This window comes from Narcine bancroftii, chromosome 12 (genome assembly GCF_036971445.1).
Source record: "Narcine bancroftii isolate sNarBan1 chromosome 12, sNarBan1.hap1, whole genome shotgun sequence".
Lineage (NCBI taxonomy): Eukaryota > Metazoa > Chordata > Chondrichthyes > Torpediniformes > Narcinidae > Narcine > Narcine bancroftii.
In genome coordinates this window covers 20,399,307-20,423,114 of record NC_091480.1, presented here as the reverse complement: position 1 = coordinate 20,423,114, position 23,808 = coordinate 20,399,307, and the positions used below count along the sequence as shown (strand labels likewise).

General features: G+C 41.4%; 1 long non-coding RNA gene across 3 annotated transcripts in view; it reads left to right on the top strand.

Annotated features, from left to right (window-relative positions):
- The first annotated feature begins 859 nt into the window (after positions 1-859).
- LOC138747405 (uncharacterized) overlaps positions 860-23,808 on the top strand; it is a 300,059-nt gene continuing 277,110 nt past the window's right edge. For all 3 annotated transcript variants that reach the window (XR_011347478.1, XR_011347479.1, XR_011347480.1), the window contains exon 1: positions 860-999. This is a non-coding gene — a long non-coding RNA (uncharacterized lncRNA). The remainder of the gene's footprint in view (positions 1,000-23,808) is intronic.

Here is a 23,808-nt window from a genome sequence, read left to right as displayed (position 1 = left end):
TTTCTAATAAAGGCTTGGTGCAGCCAAGGGCACTATGGGGAAGGACCACAGTCTCGAGCCCTCCTGTTACTGGGCATAGAGGGGCTGAGACCAAGGATAAGATCCTCGAACAACAAGGTGAGGAGTAACTGCCAGGTGCCGCAGTGAATACAATAATGCTAAATAGAGAACAAGTGTCACTTTGTACATTGACGGAAATGTGTGGATGTGACACTAAGGATCTGAAAAGACTGATCGATTTTGTTCTTTGCGAATAAATCAGTGTGAATTAATTTTTTTTTTTGGAAAAAATACTGAAAATAAGATCATCGGGTTAATGTCACATTTTCATAAGTAAATAATTATCTCTTTATCCCACAAAGCCTGACTGAGACTGAGTCCACATGGATAATAAGATGGGCTGAAGGGCCTGCTTCCATCCTGTAAAACTCTATAACATGGCCTCATCACTGCCCTAGCACTGCTTTTTAAACTCTAGATTCTGCACGTTTTTTTTTCCCACTAATTGCGGTATTCGCATAGGAGTTGACTTGCCTGGATGGCAGGCGAAACAAAGTTTTTTCCACAATACAAACATGCCAATAAACAATACAATTCAAATTCCGTTTATGGCAGCCTGCTGTTTACAGTTGGCTGCTGTGGTTGCTACATTACAATGAGAAGCACAGACAAACTGTTTCATTGGTTGTTAATGGGTTTAGAACATGTTTCTCTACCTAAAGGCAATGAAGTTATGTAAAATGGATTGTTAATGACAATTTATCAGACTGTTGAGCTCTGATTTTAATTCTGGCAGGCAGTTGTAAGATTATGGGTTAAGACAATGATCAAGAATATTTGCATCCTCCTTTTGAGGTTCCCAACAATGGTTCAGACACTCAACAGCCCCAGATGACAGGAAGCTGTAGATGACTGGCATGCAGGAGTCAAACGGCTGGGAGCCAGGAGCATCAAATCGGAATCAAAGGAATGAAGACTCCTGTTCTCTGCAAGATGAGGGTAAACCAAGTACTTCTCTCTACCTACTGGGTTTCACTCCTTTACTAGACTGGTTTGGTGAGAACCTCTGATCACCAACCAGTCTAAGTAGAGGAATGAGTGATTGGTTTGGTGACAATTTCTGACCACAATACTATTTGGGATCTGATGCAGCCAGTGCATGTTTGGAAATACAGATCAAAACTTCAGACTTTTAAACAAACAGGGTATTGACAAGTTAATATTGTGGGCTGTGAATAGACAGCCATGGTCACATTATAACTTATTATCAAAATATATATTGAATTTTATTTCAATCTGAGCTCTCTCCATCTCATATTAGTTTTGCAAAAAACAAACATTTTTGGATTGAAATATAATTCAATATATATTTCGATAATAAGTTATAAAAATAATGCGATTGATGGCTTATTGTCAAAAAAACCCCTTTGTTTTGCATGCTATCCAGGCAGTGGAGTAATGTCACTAAGATCTGGTTGGAGTTTCACAGAAGACAAAAGTGCAGGGATAGTGTTAAAGAGAAAAGTTCATTTGAATAGTGTAAGGTGTCATCTTTTACAAATGGGAGGTCCATTTGAGAGCCTGATAACAGCAAGAAAGAAACTGTCCTTGAAGCTAGAGGTGCATACTTTCAAATTAATCTATTTTCTGCCCAAGGGCATGGGGGAGAAGAGAGTGTCATCAGGGTGGGATGTGTCCTTGTGTTGGCCGCTTTCCTAAGACAGCTGGAAGGGAAGAAAGATTTGATGGAAGCTGGCTTGCATTACTGGCCCAATGTAACACAAATGAAAGGCTGGACCAAGAGCACCTTTTAAATGTCTTGGACCACAAGTGAGCAGATTCATTCTTCTAGAATGACTATTTTACCTTTGTTTGGTGCAATGTTGTACCAGGTTCTACTGTTCAATCATCTCTAGTTCTGAACTTAACCAAAGGGGATTAAACTGTATCACCATGAATGATGCACGGGAAAAGAACTTGCACATTTTTCCACTGAGACCCATCATTACTGGTGCACAGGGAATGCCGAAAGATCTTAAATGCCTCATCCCCATGACAGCCAGAGACAAGCTGAATCAAAGTCTGCAGGGGGGTGCAGGAAGAAGGTGTCAGTAGTGTGTTTAGCCTCCACTCATCTCCTCCCTATAAGATTCCCCAGTCTCACTGGCGATCTACATTGTGAGTGACCCCATTCTGGAGTGAAGTGTGTGATGGTCAATGCGACATAGATTACAACAAGCTGGACTCGCACGCTAAGCAGAAAGAAGCTGCAAACAATGAGAAAGCAAGGAATAATGACTGGGGGGAAATTTTGACAAGTGGATTGAGAGACTCATAGGTGTTTTGATCGGAATGGAGACTCTAATTTGCAGCTCATAGGAATTTCAACACAATGTGCTCCTTTTTTTGAAATTGTTAATTGAAATTCAGGGAGGCACCTTTGAACTACAATTTATGTCTTTAAGGTGAAAAGGGGCATTATGTGCTGTCAGGAATATGTGAGACGTGGCTAAAATGGATAGCACTGAAAATGCTTTGTCGAAATTCCTGATCGGCAAAATTTCACTTTGAAATGATTACCAGCTCCATATAACTTGGACACTTTTATGAGTGATTTATGCATTAAAAGTAGATACTGATTAATCCATTTTCGAGGCTCTGATTTCTGAACTTGAGACAGATTGAAAGATATCAGATAAATTTCTTCTTTCATCTTGCATTAAGAAAGTTAGTGAAACTATTGCCTTTCAACTGCAATAATGCAAATCTGTTTTCTGGGACTGTTAGTCATTGATACTTAATCTAACTATAAACAATACATTTCTCTCTGAGCCTGTTTAATTTATTGCCGAAATTGGTTTTTCTTTCAATCTCTGTGGTAGAAGATTTAGCTGCACCAATATAATCTTGAATTCTGGATGATTAATTGGTAATGCATAGCAAAATCCTTAGAAATCTGAATTAAAACAAGAACATGTTGAAAACTCTCACCATTTGTCAGGAGAGAAACAGGGGTAACATTCTAGACTTCTGAATATTAATTTACACAAGAATTAATGAGCTGTTAGGACACTTTGAACCTAAACCCTGAGCTGTCATTTATAAACATCCAACAGTTAAAAAAAAAACCTCCTGTCTAATCCCCGAACCTGTTGTCCTTTTACTTATTCGGTCGACCTCTGCCTTAGATATATTCCAAGGTGCTGCATTCACTACCCTTGAGGAGGGACAATTCAAAGGCTCATGATCCTCTGAGGGAAATGATTTCATCTCAGCTTTGCCTTAAATGGTTGACCTGTTTCTTTTTAATAGTGACCCACAGTTCTTGATTTCCCCCAAAAGAGTAAACATCTCCATGAGCTCACTCTGTCAAGACCTCCCAAGATCTAACAGGCTTCAATTGAGTCCCCACTCAGTCTTCTAAACTCCAGCAGGAACAGCCTATAAAAACATAAGAGCACTAAAAAAATAGGAACAAGAATTGGCCATCTGGCCTGTCGAGCCTGCTCTGCCCGCCATTCAGTGAAATCATGGCTGATCTGATGAAAGGCTACCCACCTTTTCCCCATATCCCTTCATTCCCCTACTATGTAAAGATGCATCCAACCTCGTCTTAAATCTATTTACTGAGGTGGCCTCTACTGCTTCAATGGGCAGCGAATTCCATGTTTCACCACCCTCTGGGGAAAAGAAGTTCCTCCTCATCTCTGTCCTAAATCTTCTACCCTGAATCTTGAGGCTCTGTTCCCTGGTTCTAGTCTCTGAGAACTGAGACTGTCAGTTTTTAATTTCAGAAATACCAAGTGACCAGTCTCTGAAGATGATTCTGGGCTGCAACTCCTCTTCATCCTCAATGCCATTCACTGACTGAGATCAATTCCTCCCTCTCAGCTGGTAATACTTCTTGAATCCTGCTCCTCCAGATCACCTTCCCCATCACTTTCCTCTTGACAATGACATCTACCAAAGGCAGAAAGGAAAACATCATTAACTTTGCTTCGGGCTCCAACTTGTTAAAAACTGGTCCATCTCTAATGCTTCCTAAGCCTTCCTTGTCTTTGGAGTCTCCATTTCTGGAGATGAATAGTTAACCAGTATAAACTCTATGCACACCTATATCCTCAGATCCTCGTCAACTCCACCTCGCACCTTGGTTAATGCTGTAATTTGCCTCATTTCTTTCTCAGCTGCAGCAGGCTATCAAAAAGGCAAATGGAATGTAGGCCTTCATTGCTCAAGGGATCGAGTTTAGGAGCAGGGTGGTTATGCTACAACTGCGCGAGAAACTAGTGAGGCCGCATTTGGAGTACTGCGTGCAGTTCTGAATTCCTTCACTTGAGGAAAGATGTACTGGCTTTGGAGACGGTGCAGAGGAAGTTCACCAGGTTGATTGCAGACATGAGGGGCTTAGCCTATGAGGAGAGATTGAGTCGTCTGGGACTGTACTTTCTGCAATTTAGGAGAATGGGAGGGAATCTTATTGCAATGTTTAAAATTATGAAAGGCATTGATAAGACAGAGGCAGGTAAGATGTTTCCATTGGTGGGGGGGACTAGAACTAGGGGACATAGATTCAGGATTAGTAGATTTAGGACAGTGATAAGGAGGAACTGCTTTTCCCAAAATTCACTGCCCATTGAAGCAGTGGAGGCTATCTCAGTAAATATATTTAAGGAAAATTTGGATAGATATTTACATAGTAGATGAATTAAGGGATATGAAGGAAAAAGCAGGTAGCCTATCATCAGATATCTCATTGAATGGTGGAGCAGGCTCGACGGGCCAGATGGCAACTCCTGCTCCTATTTCTTATGTTCCAAAAGTTTCACATTCCATGTCAATGCTCCCCATATGTCACCCTCTTCCCTCAGTAGAGAATACCATTTCATCATGGTCAGTAGAGTTCTTGACAGTACTCCTCCCAATTCTCACTTCTGGCTTATTCTCTCTTCCTCCCAGTAGCATAACAGGATTTCCCTCGCTCCCATATTCACCACTCTCTCCTCCCTACTTGTCTGTCCAGCTTCCCAAACTCCAGATTCAATGGATCGTACTTTGGTTTTACTGGCACCTCTGGAATGATTTGGACACAATGTTGTCTCCCCTTCCAATTGCCATTTCTGAATTTTCTCCATGAATCTCTGACTTAATCCTTAGACACAATTGCATCCTCTGTTTTTCAAACAGCATTTTCCTCTCCCTTGCTCTTTGATTGGCATCCTGATCAGAACTCCCGAGTTAAACAATGATGCTTTCCACAGTATTATCAATCAACCTACTCAAAGAAGACCAAAGGTGGATTGAGTGACTTGTTTGCTGAGCATCTGCATGGACAATCACTGAGCTCCTGCATTCCTGATTTTTAAAAAAAATTCTCCTCCCCATTTCCATTCTGACCTCTCTGCCCTTGGCCTGCTGTACTACTCGATGAAGCACATGATAAATTTAAGGAATAGCAGGTCATCTTTCAAACAGACACTTCTCAACAAATGATTGCATTTTCCAGTGGTAATGTAGATAATGATTCCACTGCTACAATCTTCTGGACCCATCATTTGTTTCTCTGCTTCTCTAATTACCATTCCCCTTCAGGTAATTATCCATGTTGCCATTTAACATTTCCTGCCTTCCAGTCTATTACAGACCTTCCCTTTTGTTCTTATTCCCATTTCCTCCCCCGTCCGTTTTCTTGTTAAAAAAAATCATTCATCTTGCAGCTCTGATCAGAGGTCATTGACCTGAAACATTGTCTATATTTATGAGACCTTTTATTGATTCACAGAAATGCTGGCGAAACTCGGCTTGTCTTGCAGTGTTCACAGGAGATAAAGACATCCTACTGACGTTTCGGGCCTGAGCCCTTCTTCAAGGTGTAAGCAAGGAAGGCATCAGAATAAAGACTGAGGAATGGCAGGGGGAGGGGTCCAGACCAACCAAAGGTGTTAATTGGATCTGATAAGAGGAAAGGTGAAAGTTGATTTTGGCTCTGTGAAAGGAGACAGAGGGAGAGAGAGAGAGAGAGAGGGACACACACACACACACACACACACACACACACACACACACAGAGCTAGGAGAAAGGCAGCAAGGATATTCTTCAATCTTTTCTGACACCTTCCTGTTCCTTGCTTATACCTTGAAGAAGGGCTCAGGCCCGAAACGTCAGTAGGATATCTTTATCTCCTGTGGACACTGCAAGACAAGCCAAGTTGCGCCAGCATTTCTGTGAATCAATAAAAGGTCTCATAAATATAGACAATGTTTCAGGTCAATGACCTCTGATCAGAGCTGCAAGGCCCAAAACGTCAGTAATATATCTTTACCACCTATGGATGCAGCAAGTCCCGTTGGGTTCCTCCAGCATTTCTGTGTGTTTTTGCTACAATCACAGCGTCTGAAGACTTTCACGTTTCACTTTCTTTTATTGATTGTTCTACCACTGGAGAGGGAACTGTGCGTAATATAGGAGCGATTAAGTGGAATATCCTAATCTCCTGTTGAAGACGATTAACTTAAGGTTTCTTTGTATTTTATAAATTTTGCTGCAGGGTCACAAATGCAGAACAATAATAATTGAGGAGTTTCACATTCAGATCATCAAACAGTTCCTGGAGCTGTCACACCGCCGAGCAGACGGAATGTTTTAAGATCACTGCCTTCTGCCCCGACCCTGATTGTTATAGAAGCCCCACGGGCCACAAAACAAAGCTGTTTTCCTTTTGCCTTTTGCTTTGTTAATAATCCATCCCTTCTAATGGCCTCCACCCAGAAAAGATATCAAAGAAAGTTGAGGTTTTAGTAGCAATTATTTTAAAACCAGACCATACTCGCTAGTCAGACTATGACGGTAAAGTCTTTACCTTAAAACCATGATCCTGCAATTGTGCCAAGTATCAGAGATGTCCTCAAAATTATTTTTAATTTTCATCCTACTCTGTTATGTTGAATTTGTACTGGCCGATTACACATTACTGCTGCAGCATTCTCCTGGGAATGGTCACTGGATGGGCTGAAGAACGGGTTAAGTCAGATAAGGTGTGTAAAGGACATAACAGGCTGCATTACGTATGTATGAGGCCACTTGTCAAAGCACGTGGATTGTATGACGGAGATAAGAGGCTTTTGATCTTGGATTGGTGCTTGCTTATATTTCTGGGATGAGGAGGAACAGCCCTATATAATCAGGAATTTACTATCTGAAGAACTGAAATTTTCAGGATTGATTTGGTGAAAAATTATCAATTTGAATTCCCATCTTTCCATTCATACCACTAGTATGTTGAGTAATTCAAGGAAATTTTAATAATTGTTTTGGCCTAAAGATAAAATTCAGTGATTTTTAAGGAAAGGCTCTGTGACTCCAAACAGAGAGGGAGAGAAGGAGGAATAGCAGATGGGATAAAAAGTGAACTGTTGGCATTAAACAAGTACGGTAAATCAGGAAAGGAAAATCATTTGGTGCAGCATTAACTGATAACGAATGTATTTGATTCTTGTACTTAATAATGAGGTTAATGACAGTTGTGAAAAGTGGCAGTATTCAATAAAGCAGTGCTCGTACCTTGAACGAGGGCTCAGACCTGAAACATTAGTTACCTTTTATCTGTACTTCCTATTGTTGTTGTCTGACCAGCTGAGTTTCTCCAGCACTTTTGGGTAATGAACTCGATACAGTGTCTGTGGACTTGCATGTTTAAGTACTGATTTTGATGCTGTTTTAGTTTCCCGAGCACCCCTGGACATTTTTAATGCAAATAAAGCTGCAGTTTTATTGCAGAATATTCCCTGAAAGAAAGTCAACCTTTGGAATTAAAGGTTTGTCTAGTGCAAGGATGATGAAGTTACAGCGCATGGTAGTAGCAGCGTGACCAATTAAAGTTGCCAAGGAATTTAGCTGAGTTGCCACTTAATCCAAAATGCTTCTAATTGCAATGTTTCTTGTAAGGAGCCGATGGTGGCCTAGAAATTCTTGTGTACCCATCAGCAGGCCATGATATGAGGGAAATGGAGAGTTGTTGGGGGTTGCAAGAAGGTAAATGAGAAAGAAACATACAAGTTTGGTGCTGCCCTGCATCTAAGATTACATTCTCCTTGTGGTGTCATCCCAAGATAATGTGATCCAATATTTCAAAAGGAATGTTGGACGGGGAATGCCATCAAACTGTGTATCCCACATACAGAAATGGCATCGGGACTGAAAGGTGACTGATGTTTGGAAATGCCAATATGATGTGAAACAACATGTGACGTATCCTTATTATGTTTGAACCCCATACTTACCCTCCAAGGTAGTATCCTTTCGCATCACCTCCTTACCCGCCAATGCTGTAATGCTGCAGCCGGGCCCCTATGTAAAAGGTCGCACTGAACTGGCTTTTTTTGGTTCAGTGTGAACTCTCCGATCTGACCCGACTTGGCTTTAAACACGGTTTGTTGACATGTCAAGTTAGTGGGATCTCTGTGCAAAAGAGGTAAAAGTGTGTTTTCATTCTGAATTTACACAATAATGGTGGAGAAATCAGCATTATTGGAATCAGAAAGTCATGCAGTGTTCTTTATGCTGCAAAGATAAAGATACATAACAAATGAGCCCTTCATTATGCTGTGTGTAAAAAAAAAACAGGCACGTCCTTTTTTTTGTGAATTTCTTGATCCTCTCCATCTTATGGGGAAAAGTTCACAGTGCCCTTTAACCATGCCACCAATTTTTACCTGCTTTATTTTAAACTTCATGCTGCACAAATCATATAAGGGTTCGAGAAGAAAATGAGAAACAGAATTAGGATTAGGAGCTCTCAAACCTCTTCTGCCATTGTGGTTGATTTTGTGTCTCAAGGCCATGTTCACACATCTTGTAATTTCTTTAGTATCCAAAAAAACTGAAAAACACAGTCATGAATGCATTCAGCAGCCAAACATCCGCAGCCTGCCATGGTGGAGAATTTGCAAAGATCTATAACCCTCTCATTGTAGTACTAAATGGAATACCCCTTTAACCTTAAAGACTTTAGTTTTATATTGTCAATCTAGAGCAACCTCCTCTGAGCAACTATTCTCTCATTTCCTCTCTGAAAGATTAACTTTCATTTATTCTTCTTAAACTCCAATAAGGGTACTAACCTTATTCAATCTCTCTCTACAAGACAACACTCATCTCAGCAATCAATCTACTAAATCAATGCTACAGGGACTCCAAGACAATTAGGCCCTTGGAAAGAGATCTGACTGAACCCCTGCATAATCTCAGCAAGTTTTTCTACCCATTGTACTTCAACCACCTTGCAATAAATACCAAGGTACCACAAGTATGATTTTGAGGTTAATTAGTCTTGTGGGAGTGGTTGGGTGATATGGGCTCGTGAGCCAGAGGGCCTGTTATTGCACTGTATCTCTCAGTTAAATTCTCAAGCTATCTTTGTATCCTTGACAAAATTGGATGTGTTTTGCTCTATCTGTCATTAGTACTGATCCCTGCAGATATGAACAGTCTACCACGCTGAAAATGACAGGTTAGGAATTTGAGTCCTGAGGACCTGCTTTATTTTAAAACCATGCTCAGTTATTTTGCACTTTTGAAAGCATATTTGCACCCAGTTCTAGTGGAAGTTCTGCCCATTACACATTTGGACTTACACCATAAATTGTGAATCATCCGACAGGGATTGGCATTTTTCAATGCCATCATTATGGATGTTGCTCATTTACAGTCTTCTGGTAGAAATTCAGTTTAAGTTTTGGTCTAGGATCTTCATTTTTAATTAGTTGTCCAAGAATCCCTCATTCAGTTGACGTTGACTTGGGAGTTGCAATGCCTGTGCTGGGAAATTGGTATCTTGGACACAGCACTACATTTCTATTGGGCACGGCCTTCTCCATAGGCATGACTCAATTGCAGCAAGCCTGCTGGATGCATCTGTGCAAATTGGTGTGATCTGTGGCTCTTCGTTGATTCTCCTATCCTACAGTTGAGCGGGGGAGGGGCACTTGCCCTATGTGGGTACTTTGTGGGGTGAGAAATTTCTCTTGTACCATTGCGGAGGCCGCGTTCTCTCAGCACCCACACTAGGGCAGCACGGTTAGTGTAGCAGTTAGGGCCACACTGCTTTTGGGATTAGGGTATGAATACTGTGCTGTCTGTAAGGAGTTTGTACGTTCTGCCCATGTTTGCATGGGTTTTCCCTGAGTGCTCTGGTATAAAAGGAACCAGGGGCTGCAAGTTCATTGGATGTAACTTGGCAGCACAGGCTCATGGCCCTGTGCTATAGGTCAAAATTTAAAAAAATAATTTCCAACAGCATTTCCAGATGTTCCCAGTGACGATACAGGACATCCAGACAATGAGTAATAATGCACCTTTTGTTTAGAGAAAGGTTTTAAATATATTTTGGCATAAATTAAAGAGGAGGTGTTCTGATATGGACAGAATCAATATGGTTGCATGACTCGGATAGGAGCTTGCAAGTGGTAAAGACCAACCCAAATATTCAAACTTTTATACCTACAGTGTTATTAGGAAAGCAAGCAAATCATATCGCACAATTTATTGAAAATATAAATATATTATTTCTGAACAATTGCTTATAAGAAACTTTATAATGTTCATAATAAGCTGTAACCTTCTCTGCAGTTCTTGCATGGAACAGGATGAGATCCTTTTGGGTGTTTTCTGATTTTGGATTTTGCTGTCTGAACACATAATTAATTCTGCAGGAAATGGGACGTAGTGGTGAAAATCTTTCACTCAGTGACCCTTCCATAGAAACTTCGCTAACTTTTAATAATGCAAATTTACAACAAATTAAAGTATTTTGGCAACTTGGTCAAAGCAAACATCCTATATCACCGTTCAGAGCTGCTATCCATTCAATCAATGCTACTGATTTTATCAATTGCTCATAAAGTACTTTGAGAAGCACGAATTGTGTAGCGGTTAGCGTATCACTATGGCAACACCAGCGACCCAGGTTTGAATCCACCACTGATCTGTAAGGACTTTGTATCCGTATTGGTTTCCCCCTCTACGTGCTCCGGTTTCCTTCCACACGTTTTTTAAAAAGTCCGTGTTAGTGGGTTAATTAGTCACATGGGTGTAATTGGGCAGGTAGTTACCATGCTGTATCTCCAAATTAAAGATTAAACTTTGCTCTTGTTTTCATGCAATGAAAAATAAGTGAAAGATTGACAAATACAGGCATACCCTGTATAACACGGTTAATGCGTTCCAAGCAAGTTCAGTGGTATGGAAAACTTTAATGTCATGCATTCCACTCCTATAAAAGGGATATATAAAATTGATCTCTGTTGGCAATAAGTGAACATTGTTTATTTAAGAAAATATTTGTCTAATGTAGATTTGCATAAAGTCGCCTTCATGAGACTTTCACCAAAGTTAGATCGGTGCCACTGCGGGATGGTGCAGGGAGCCCAATCACAGCGGGGGGCTGCAATAACTTTCAATCCAGCCACTTATCTCTCTCTATTCCCACAACAAATTCCAGGGGTTCCCCTCCATGCAAACTACCGTTTGGAAACTCGCTGGTCTGCCACATCAGAGTAGAGACAAAATAAAAGATTCCCGTCAGTGTAAGGCATTGTGCTGTGGGATATTGCAGGGAGCCCGATGGCAGCAGGAACAGCAATTATTACTGTGTACTATAATTATATCTTGCTCCATCTATTGTATGAATACCAGCTCCAACAGTACAACATGTTCTACAATGTTTCTTTAACCTTGTTTGACTAAATGCTTATTGACATTAATCAGATAATATAAACTAATTCAAGATATGAAGCATCACTTATTGGAGTTTTATTACATTTGGCGTTGGCTTATGTAATTTACTTGCAAACAGAAGGTCGCTGCTGCTTCAGGTCAGTCGGTGTGTTACCAGACTTCTGGATAATGGAATTCTGAGGTCAGTGACATGTTGCTGCAGCTCCTGTTACCCGAGGGGCTGCAAATCATTGTGACCTTGTGTTTTTACACTTAGAAGTATACGCAGGAACAGCAGAAATGACTAATGAACAGCTTCATTGTCAACCCAATAACATAGGGGGAAAATAACAATTCTTTACTCATAACATAAAAATGTATTATTTTTGACAGGTGTTGTGATTAAATTTATTCATTTTCCTCTGGATTCTACCAAGCCAACCCCCCCTCCCCCCCCAGCTCCTCAATTTCTTCCTGCCACACAGCACTCTTTAGCCACGGGGGTGAGATGATTAATTTGGAATTCAAAATACCTACCATTTTTGCAGTCGATGGCACAAAGCCATCAGTCTTCTTCCATAGGCTGGACCCTAGAGGCAGTTTGCAGCAGGGTTAGAATCAAAGGGCACACTTCTACAAGCTGGTTCCCGAGCTCTCTGCCCTTGGATTTAGGCTCCGTGAAATTCCCTGTGCAAACAGTCCGAATTGACCCACGAGCACGGTGCTGATTTTTAAGCGACAAGAATAAAGCTCACCCATGCCAAAATGCAGGTTGCGTAGAAGGAAGGTGTGCAGAGAAAAGAAGTATGTCACACCCTGTGAATCGATTTTCTAACCTTGCCAGCTATAATGCTCCCCATCTGCCTTTATCCTTGCATCAGTACCTGTCACTTACATTGAGTGAAGCCCTGAAATGCGGCTTCAGCTGCTTCTGCATGAAATGTTTGTTAGTGTGTGGCCAACCTGAGTGGAAAGTCGGTCTTCATGTCCGGGTTGCAAGAGATGCTTGAAAGGTGTCGCTCACCGAGAGAAGTAACTGTGAGGAGAACAGAAAGGGCACTGAAAAATTAGAAACATTGGGACAGGAACGGATATTTTACCCCTCAACATTCCATAAACCCATGGCTCAACTGTACCTGAAATCCAGTTACCCCCTTTTGCAAAATATCCTTTGAGATCTGCTGACCAAAATTATTAACAATTGAGTCTAGCATCAATTTCTCTTTGTGAAAGATGGTTTCAAGCCTCCATTATCCTTTGCATGTCAAAATACTTGTTAACTTTGAGGCAGACATCCTGGATTTACCCAATCGGTTGCAGTAGGTTCTCCTACCCATCCCTCTTCGATACTCCAAATATTGTGAAAACTTCATTAAAATTAGCTCAGTACATTTTTTAAATCCCAGGGAATAAAAGGATGATTTCATCATTTTTCTCTATTTAACTCCAATTATTTAAAATTTGATCTCCAAATCCAAAATGTTAGTTTTTCAACCACTCCCACCACTCCTGGTCTGACTAAGGTTTCTGTTGCTGTCACATAACCTTCATCTAATTTCATTCCAGTTCTCGCAGTATGAAGGCCATATTTCTAACATTCCTTTTTTTAATTCTTCCTTGTATTTGTGGAAATGTAAGAATGAGATCTTTTCAAGGTCTTCACTCTTTTCTAATTTTTACCAATTTGAGAGCATTGGACTTGTATCTAAGTTGTATGATTTCACTGTTTCTTATTTCAGTTTTATAAATTTAGAGATCGAGCACAGTTACAGTCCCTTCCAGCCCATGATCCCATGGTGCCCAAATACATCAATTAACCCACAGACCCCGAATATCTTCGAAGGGTGGGAGGAAGCCAGAACACTTCACACAGCACAAGGATAACATGCCAACTCCTTACAGACAGTGCTGGGGTTGAACCTGGGATGCTGGCGCCGAAGCAATTTTGTCCATTCACTTAGCTTATCAACATTCCTTTTGCAATGTTTTGTGTTCATCTACATGGCCTATTGCCGAAGTCACACATGGAATTCTCTATTCCATTACCTTAATTCCTGCTACGTACTTAAGGACCCAATATGGATTCTTATGAGATTATTCCACTTGTCACATGCTACCAACCTGAATAGCCGTCCATTTTCACTACTCTCTCATGACTGCCCCTCAGCCAGGTTTCGAACCCAAATCATTATTTTTCCTTCCATTCCAAGATCCATACCTGTAGTTTAAGGAATATACTGTGGAAGCAGCAGCAGGAGGAGTGAAGAGAGACAGAGCTTCTGAGTTCTGAGATTACAGCTGGTGGAAGGTTATACTGATAATAGGAATGGTATGAAATGCGATTGGGTATCTTATCATGGTAGGATCATTAAGATTATTTTCTGCATTGTTAACTGATTCTAGATCTTTTTTTCACTGGGACATTCATTATTACTGGGCTGTATGTCTTAAATTTTCCCTTTATCATTCAGAAAAAAGAGTCTCTAACATTTTTCAGACCACCTGCATCGTGACCCCCACACTGCTGCCAAAAATGCACAAAGTCTTTGTTCAGAATCATCGTTTTCTTACTTTCAATCACAGCAACATAAAATCAACACATCCCTCACCGCTAGAGCTTCTGGTTACATTTAAATGTGACATTTTTTGCTCCTTTTCAAGGTGTCAGTAACCAGCAGTTGCACAGTCAGGAAAAAAAAAGTGGTAATCTTTAATTATGCAGACGGAACTCTGCCTGTTTACTATTTAGTTAAGGGCTCAATGGGAGGATGAATGTGGATGTTCAGGAAGTAGGTTTCAAAACTTTACTTGGGGGCCATAAGAAACTGTCTGTTCTGGCTCCATATGGAAGGTTTAGCCCAACCCTGCTCATGCCTGCATCTTCCAGTCCCTCTCTCCTACCTGGCAACTGACCGACGCTGCCCAGTTTTGGAAGTCAACTTGATCAGGGTGAGTCCAGAGACGTTCAATCTTCTTGTCCTCATGGTGCTGAGCTTGAGGTGGTCTGTTTACAGCTTTAGTCCCAAACAGTCCTCTGCCCTCCCCCCACCTCCCATTCCTGCCCTGTTCAGAATCAAGCTTTTAGGTGTTTTATGTGGAGTTATGCAGTGTGAAAACCAGCCTTTGTGTCGCCGAGACCAACCATGGTACCAACCTTTGAGCATCCATTTAACTAATCCAACATTAATGCCACATTATTCTCCCCATAATCCCATCAACTCCCTCAGATCCTACCACTTGGCCACATTTAGGGCCAATTCACCGTGGCCAATTAACTCATTGACCCACGTGTCTTTGGATGTGGGAAGAAACCAACACGCTTATTGGGAGTATGTGCACACTCTGGGTTCAGATTGAATCCACGTGACTGGAACTTTGAGGAAGCAGCTTGACTTGTTGTCCCATTCTGCTGCCAAATGGGTCAATATCCCGTCCTGAGAAAAATAAATGAGTTGTGTGACCTTGGAAGAGTGCCGCTCATACTTCACTTTCATGGGGATATCATCCGTGGAATGAAATTAATGAAGCTCCCATAATTTAGAATGCTCCACTGGAGTGGTAATCAATTGCCTTAATTTTTTTCTTCCCTCTTGGTAGTTTTGCCTCTCTGTAGTCATTAATGTAGATAAATCCATGACAGTTTCTGACCCCTGGGATGACCTCATCTCAACCTTTCCATTTAACTCTGTTAGCACCATTGCTACAAACTAATGATCGCTTTGTTCAGTGTTTTGGTGGAAAAATGAGTTGCCTGTTTTTTAAAAAAATTCTCAGATGGAAATGAGATCCAAATAAATTCTCCAACAGTATCTCGCCCTTGACTATTGCATTTCAGGTTGCAAAAATTGAAGAAACGATCATCTGTTGCCTGTAGACTTAATGAGTCCAGCAATTATTATAATCATTCAGAAGCAACATTTATGTTTATTATCCCCATTCCCCCCACAGTTCACCAAATAAAATTTAAAGACCCATTTTGGCACACGTTATCTGTGGATATTCTCTTCAGATGTTTTCTTGGACAAAGATGACTCTGCAGAGAATGAAAAAACCCAAGGACAGTACCATAAATGTATGCAACATCTGGTGTAAATTTTCTGCCTTTGCCAATTTATGTTAACACATGCTGAACAATAGTTTGCCGATTAACAGACCTCTGGTACATGATGGAACATAAGGATTCATTGTATCCATGCAGGACTCTGAGAGTTTTGTATATAATCACCCAGTTAATTCATTAATTCCACGTAAGTGATCCCTAAAGTGTTATGTGTGACCAGTCAATTCAATTATTCTATTATAATTCATTATAATAATCTAGGAAGTCCTTGATAGTGACAGCTATACATGATGGTTAAAGATTTTTAATCCTATTTTTTATGAGGGTTGCAGCTGCCAGCTGAGTTGTACAGAATTTAATTGACTGGAAGGCTCTAAGCTGACATGTTTTATTTAGAGGACCGGCATTGTGTGATTCCTTCTTATGGGGCTGGCCCGGAGACATAAAGCTCCTCAGCTTAGCTAATCTTTTAATAGGGTATTGGTGTAGAGAGTCTGATGAGGGGCTTGCGAATCCCTGAAGATTCAAAGTGCACCCTCTACTGTCTTTGACCTTTAAGGAAAGTGTCCAAGGACAGACGGTGATTCTTCATGAAGAAGCCCCAAATCATCATTTCACCTCTCTACTATCCACTATAAGCTGGTCTACTGTAAGCTCACATTCTGCTGAATTTACTTTCAAATAAGCAGGCATTTATAAATACAGTAAAACCTTTGGTATTGTTAGGTCTGCTTTGTTCATGAATGAGTGAGACAAACACCAGGCTGAGTCGAAATCAGGGTTCTTTGTTCTTTATTACCGGATTGTAACACTTGCGACTAAACATGTTAGTCGGAGAATGCATTCTGCCGTTATCAGCAAAATGGTGATTTTTTTATACCCTTGGATATGTGCTTAGAACATCATCATATCATTACTTGGCCAATGACTAAAACTGTTGCTATCCTTTCCCTGCTAGCTTCCTGCCTCTCAATCCATCAATGTCTCTCTTATCTTGTAAGTACAAGGATGCATTTACATCTTGTTACAGCCCTGTACAGGGCAGGGTAACTCCTTACACATTCCCATCTCATGATGTTTTACCTTACAGTATCCAGAATTCAAGCAGTGGCAAAAAAAAATTGAGGAAAATGCATTTTAAAAATTAAAATAAAAATATAATAATAGGTTATCAAACAATAAGTTTAAAATTATAAAAGTAAATGCCCTCTTTTATAATTGAAGTAACGCAAGCCTTTGATGAAGATGGGAGCAAATATTCAGCCAGCAGAGTGACTTGGTCATGCTTTGCTCATGAATAAAGTGGTGTGAAACAGTAATGGCGTCGCTCAGGTTGAAGAGCTGGTTGATGGCACTTGCCATTGGGGTGACTCTCTTAATGTGACTCCTTATTCCCGGCTTTATCTCTAAATTTTGGGGAGGTGGCGTTATTGTTCGTCTTTCAGGCGGCTCCGTGGAGGGGGAGGAACCTGCAGATGTAGCAACGGTTAAATGTTTTCAAAGAATGTGACTGAAAATAAAATAAAATGCTTTAAGGTTTATATATTCAGGCAAGTCAAAATTGTTCAGTGTGAATACAGTACAGCTTTTTAAACTGTTTATTCTTAATGCAGTAAGTCTCAAGCACCTGGAAAATACACTTATCCGAAATCTACCAATCCCCATAGGTGCTGGATACCAGGGGTTTTACTGTACTGTACCTGGATATATGTGACAGCTTAACTAAGGATGTCCAAGGAAACAATTTCCAGACTTGAAAGGTTCATCATAATCATCATCATCGTGGCCCATCCCTTCGCGAGCGAAGATTAACACGGTGCCTTGGAGCTCTTCTGCCCTCAGTAGTTGTGATGAGCCACTGCGAATCGCAGAAGGCCATGCGGTGCAATTTTTTTTGCGAGGCCCTCTCAGTCTGTATGGTTGACATGGAATGTCTGGAGATTGCGCTTGATTACGTCTTTGTAGTGAAGACGTGGGCAACCAACAGGACGGGGAGCATCTGGTAGCCCACCGTAGAGGACATCTTTGGGCAATCGGCTGTCCTCCATATGGACAACGCGGCCTTGACCTAGGGTCAGAGGAATTATAGTGAAATTTGCTCATACACGTGGAATAGAGCAAAGAAATAGTATTCCATAGGATATTGTAGGACAGAAAGAGGCCTCTCCGCTCATTGAGTATCTGTCAGAGTATGTAGAACCTGATTCAACTGGGATTGAAATCTGGATCGCTTTGCATTTTTAATGAGTCAGCTCAGCCAGTGCAAGCACCATATTCCTCGGCCAACGATGGTGGTCAACCACTCCTGAAGAGGTCGACAACGTGGTGTATGGAAATATCCACATTGTCTGATGTGAGAACAAAATCATCTAATCTTCTTCCCTTTGTTGAATGGGTGCTAGGTTCTGACATGAAAGATCATATTTTAACCTTTCAGCCACTGTACACCATTGATTGGGTGACCTAAAATAATTTAGAAAGGAAATGTTCCAAACTTAAAAAAAAACTTCTGAGAATATAATTGCTCACTTAATTTCTATGCAGCTACATTTTGAAGATTATCTTTTAAAATAAAGCAATGAAAAATTATGATTATTTATGGGAAGCTAATAAATAAATTTATTTGAATCCTGTGAAACCCGATATCCTTAGGCTCATAGCACAAAACACCCAGTTACTTACCATACAGCATGTCAGATGGGTGAAGGATTTTTTTACACACTCACATAAATAAACATTTGCATTTACATGGCAGGATGCTCATGACCCAAACACATATTCTTGCTTGCCATCAACATTTTTTGAGGCTGACTGAAGCATTCTTCTTGCCTGATGCGTATTGCAAGCATTTTGCGTCTCTGAATATAGGTTTGGAAAGAAAACAAATAAATTCATTATGGGAGGACAGTCTCTCTTTGTGGAAACCTGATTTGCAAGGATTGAGTCGCAAAATGATCGATGATACAAAGCAAGAACTGAGAAGGAATTATCTGAGCTTGCATGAGATATAAGGTACAGAATGATAGAAAGACATAACTGTATATTTTAGATACCTTTATTGTAATTAGCCAATTTAAGGCACTCACATAAAAGTCACCAAAATTTGACACTCCAATCCATTTGAGGTTCTGGAGACAGATGAACACATTCTTGACCAAACGGGTTGGCTTTAAAGAATATTTTAAAGAAGGGAGATGAGATAGATCAGTTGGAGGTTTAGTTGCCAATGGTGCTCACAAATGCAGTAGGTTCAAAGGTTCCTTTTATTGTCATTTAATAATACATTTACAAACATCTAAATCTAAATGTAACACACATGATATACTTTTTGTCTTCTGTAAGGCAAACAGAGGACCAGCTCCCTAAAGAGAAGCAAAAGAGAGTCCCTTGGATTCACCTCCTGGTCAAACCATTGGCGGCCCGAGCTCCAGATCCAAACCTCTGATATGGTCAGGAAGCCTTCAGTGCCCAAAGCCCTTCAAGACCCTTTCTTGCCCTTGGCGCCCTCTCAAATCCCTGAACAGGTCTCCAGCAGCCTGCAGCCTGCATGAGTATTTCGATGGCAAGTTATCAACAGCCCACAACCTGTGTGGGTCCCTCAGCCCCTCGCTAGTCTGCTGTGAACTTCCTGTAGGATCATCTCCTGCACTTCCCCATCTCAATGGGTGGAAGGGGGAGGGGGGATGTTCTCCCTGTTTCTGGTGCCTTATGCCGGTCCACTGCTCCCCCATCTTGGGCACATACCCGGCTGCTACAGGATTTAAAAAAAAAATACACCATTAGCCCCTTTAACAGGCTGATTAAATCCTGTATGGAGCTGTCTGCATCGAGACTGGGCGGTAGGACCCTGTGGAACAACTCTCCTAGGTCTGTACCAGTGGCAGTGCTGCACTTTTCCCCTTATTGAGCGTATTTCCAATTGGGTATGATGGAGAGTGCAAGATATCTTGTAAATTGTAAGGAGGTAACAGAGATTATGGAGAGATAAGACCATGTATGGATTAAAATGCAAGAGTAACACCTTTAGAAATGATTTTATGTTGATGAGCATGGAGTGGAAGGATAAATGATACTCAGCCTGAGTCATACATGGGCAATCGTGTTTTGGACAAGTTGTTTGGGGATAGAACAAGGGGCGCAATTGGTAGGGCTTTGGTATAGACAAGTATAAATGATGAAGGTTCCAGATACTTATCAGATGAGGCAAAGCCAGAATCAGCAATTTACAGCACGGAAAATAGGTGATATGTTTGAGTATATGGTTAGAAGGTCATCTTCCCAGAACAGGGTCGAAAGTTTGCCAAGGGGAGAGATAGATTTGAGAGTGCTGGAACTTAGTTTGCAACAATGACTGAAGCGAGATCTCTCTCTGCTGTGTGTCGAGTTGGGTAAAGCTCTGCTCATCAGCTTTAGGTATTGGGCAAGTTGTCTGACGCTGTTAGCCCAACGCTGTTACAGCGCCAGCGAACCGGGATTGAATCCCGCGCTGTCTGTAAGGAGTTTGTATGTTCTCCCTGTGACTGCATGGGTTTCTTCCAGGTGTTCCAATTTCTTTCCACCCTTAAAAAAGTATGGGGACTGCAGGTCAATTGGGTGTAATTTGGCAGCACAGAAGGGCCTTATACCATGCTGTATTTCAACATTTAAAATAAATTAAATTGAAAAATATAAAAATTTAGAGGCATGGACAGAAACTAATGAAATGCTAATTTATGTTTATTGGGAAGTTCTCTACTTGGAGGAATCAACTGAAAGATCTGGGGATGGAGACACAAGAGATTGCAGATGCTAACCTGAATAATCTTTTCCAAGTTAAAATTTCACTGTGATGTATCAGAACTTGTGTGATTTCAGGTGGTGGAAGATTATCCTTTTCAATTGCAATGTAATTTTTTTCATTCTACCATGGAATGTGTTGGTCAATGGCAAAACTAACATCCTCAATCGCCTTGGAGGAGGTGGTGAACTCTCATTCTGAGCCACTCCAAATCTTGTGGTCGAAGTACTTCAAAGGTGATGATAGACTAGGAGTTCCAGGAAGTTAGGCAGTGGAGAAACTGTATTTCTAAGCCAGGGTGGCGACCCACTTACCGACTAGCAAACTGGCTCCCAAAGTGGCGGGTGCACTTCTACAAGTGTGGGAAAACATCCTGCGCACGGGTCGGGTTATTGTCCAATCCGATGACGTCACTTCCTGCCCGAGTGATGGGAACAGGAGTGTATAAAAGCACAGAGTAAAGGCCTGAATAAATCAGTCTTGAACTCGACTCGACAACATGTACATCACTTCCTTTCATAGCTCAGTGAGTAGCACTTCGCTACACCAGCACTTGGAGGGAAAACTAAAGGTGGTAACGTGCTCTTGCAGCCTTTGTCCTTCTAATTGGTAGAGATTGCAGTATTGGGATATGCATTTTGGAAAGCTTTGGTGAAGTTGCCAAGGAGTATCTTGAAGACGGTATTTTATCAACTGGTGGAGCTGGAAAGGACTTTGGCAAATACTAGAGCGCATCGGATGTCCCCCAAAGTTCCTCAACATGATTATCCAACTGCACGAAAACCAACAAGGTCGGGTCAGATACAGCAATGAGCTGTATTAACAATGGCGTGAAGCAAGGCTGTGTTCTCGCACCAACCCTCTTTTCAATCTTCTTCAGCATGATGCTGAACCAAGCCATGAAAGACCCCAACAATGAAGACGCTGTTTACATCCGGTACCGCACGGATGGCAGTCTCTTCAATCTGAGGCGCCTGCAAGCTCACACCAAGACACAAGAGAAACTTGTCCGTGAACTACTCTTTGCAGACGATGCCGCTTTAGTTGCCCATTCAGAGCCAGCTCTTCAGCGCTTGACGTCCTGCTTTGCGGAAACTGCCAAAATGTTTGGCCTGGAAGTCAGCCTGAAGAAAACTGAGGTCCTCCATCAGCCAGCTCCCCACCATGACTACCAGCCCCCCCACATCTCCATCGGGCACACAAAACTCAAAACGGTCAACCAGTTTACCTATCTCGGCTGCACCATTTCATCAGATGCAAGGATCAACAATGAGATAGACAACAGACTCGCCAAGGCAAATAGCGCCTTTGGAAGACTACACAAAAGAGTCTGGAAAAACAACCAACTGAAAAACCTCACAAAGATAAGCGTATACAGAGCCGTTGTCATACCCACACTCCTGTTCGGCTCCGAATCATGGGTCCTCTACCGGCACCACCTACGGCTCCTAGAACGCTTCCACCAGCGTTGTCTCCGCTCCATCCTCAACATCCATTGGAGTGCTTACATCCCTAACGTCGAAGTACTCGAGATGGCAGAGGTCGACAGCATCGAGTCCACGCTGCTGAAGATCCAGCTGCGCTGGATGGGTCACGTCTCCAGAATGGAGGACCATCGCCTTCCCAAGATCGTGTTATATGGCGAGCTCTCCACTGGCCACCGTGACAGAGGTGCACCAAAGAAAAGGTACAAGGACTGCCTAAAGAAATCTCTTGGTGCCTGCCACATTGACCACCGCCAGTGGGCTGATAACGCCTCAAACCGTGCATCTTGGCGCCTCACAGTTTGGCGGGCAGCAACCTCCTTTGAAGAAGACCGCAGAGCCCACCTCACTGACAAAAGACAAAGGAGGAAAAACCCAACACCCAACCCCAACCAACCAATTTTCCCCTGCAACCGCTGCAATCGTGTCTGCCTGTCCCGCATCGGACTTGTCAGCCACAAACGAGCCTGCAGCTGACGTGGACTTTTTACCCCCTCCATAAATCTTCGTCCGCGAAGCCAAGCCAAAGAAAAAAAGAAAAAGGAGCTGAAAGGAATAAATTATGGTCACTATTTTTAAAAATATCTTTCTTTAAAGGTGAAAAAAAATGTTATATTCACAAACTATGTAGTTTCACACACACATCTTAAATGCAACCCAAATATTCTCTCATTTTCCACACCCTGCGAACCACAGAGGAAGAAATTAAATAGATATTCGCACCATTTATCTGCTTCATAAAGTATCGGAGGCAAGATTTGATTTGTTCACATTAAGCCTATTTTGACTGATGCACTTCATTCACAGGCTGCAGAGGGACAAACAAATCAGTGAGAGCTTTTTATTTCCAAAATTTGCCACTGTCTTCACTGGGGGGTGGGGGGTGCAGAACGCACCGGGTGACATCAACATGACTGTCTATAAAATTTTTGTGCATTGTTTCAGCAGAATTTTTTTTTAATGAAACTATCCCTGTAATTAGTTATGACAACAAAAAAATTTTCTGTGAGCCCAGCTTACATGTACAAGGCTAAAACTCTATTCTTATTGACTTTTTGAACCCTCTAATGGGCTCTGGCGAGAGCTGTCATTATTACCCAATTACAATGACACTTCGAGTCGTGTGGTTTCGTCTGCAAGCACGTGCTGTTGTTTTTGTTGCTGCTGGTAGGTTTTTTTTATAGGCGTTGCTTTTGTCACATTTTCTGGGGTTTTAGTTTCATTAATGTATCTCGTAACAAAGTATAATGTTAAAATCAACCTAATTTTGATGCTTTTCTTTAAAACTTTTATTTAGAATTCTATTGTTCTCTTACCATATTTTCACTTTAACCACACAAAACTATGTAAATGTAAATACATTTAGGCTGGGGCTATGATATTGTAATTTAAAGGTGTAATTTAGATTTTGCTAGTTGTTTATCTCACTTCTATATGGGTCTGCCTGTCCCGCATCGGACTTGTCAGCCACAAACGAGCCAGCAGCTGACGTGGACTTTTTACCCCCTCCATAAATCTTCGTCCGCGAAGCCAAGCCAAAGAAAGATATGGGAATTATGATTTATGGAGTAATATCGGTTCCAAAAAAAATTACTAAGGTTTCTGATTGGTCTGGTACTGGAGGAGGTCCATGGGTTGGCGGGGGGTGGGGGTGGGGGGTGTTGACACCATGAGTTATCGCACTGGGTGACACCAACCTAGTGACGCCATTGAATTTGCGACAATACAAATGTGTTTTTTTTTCTAATCAAAGCTTATTTTTTTATTATAAAAT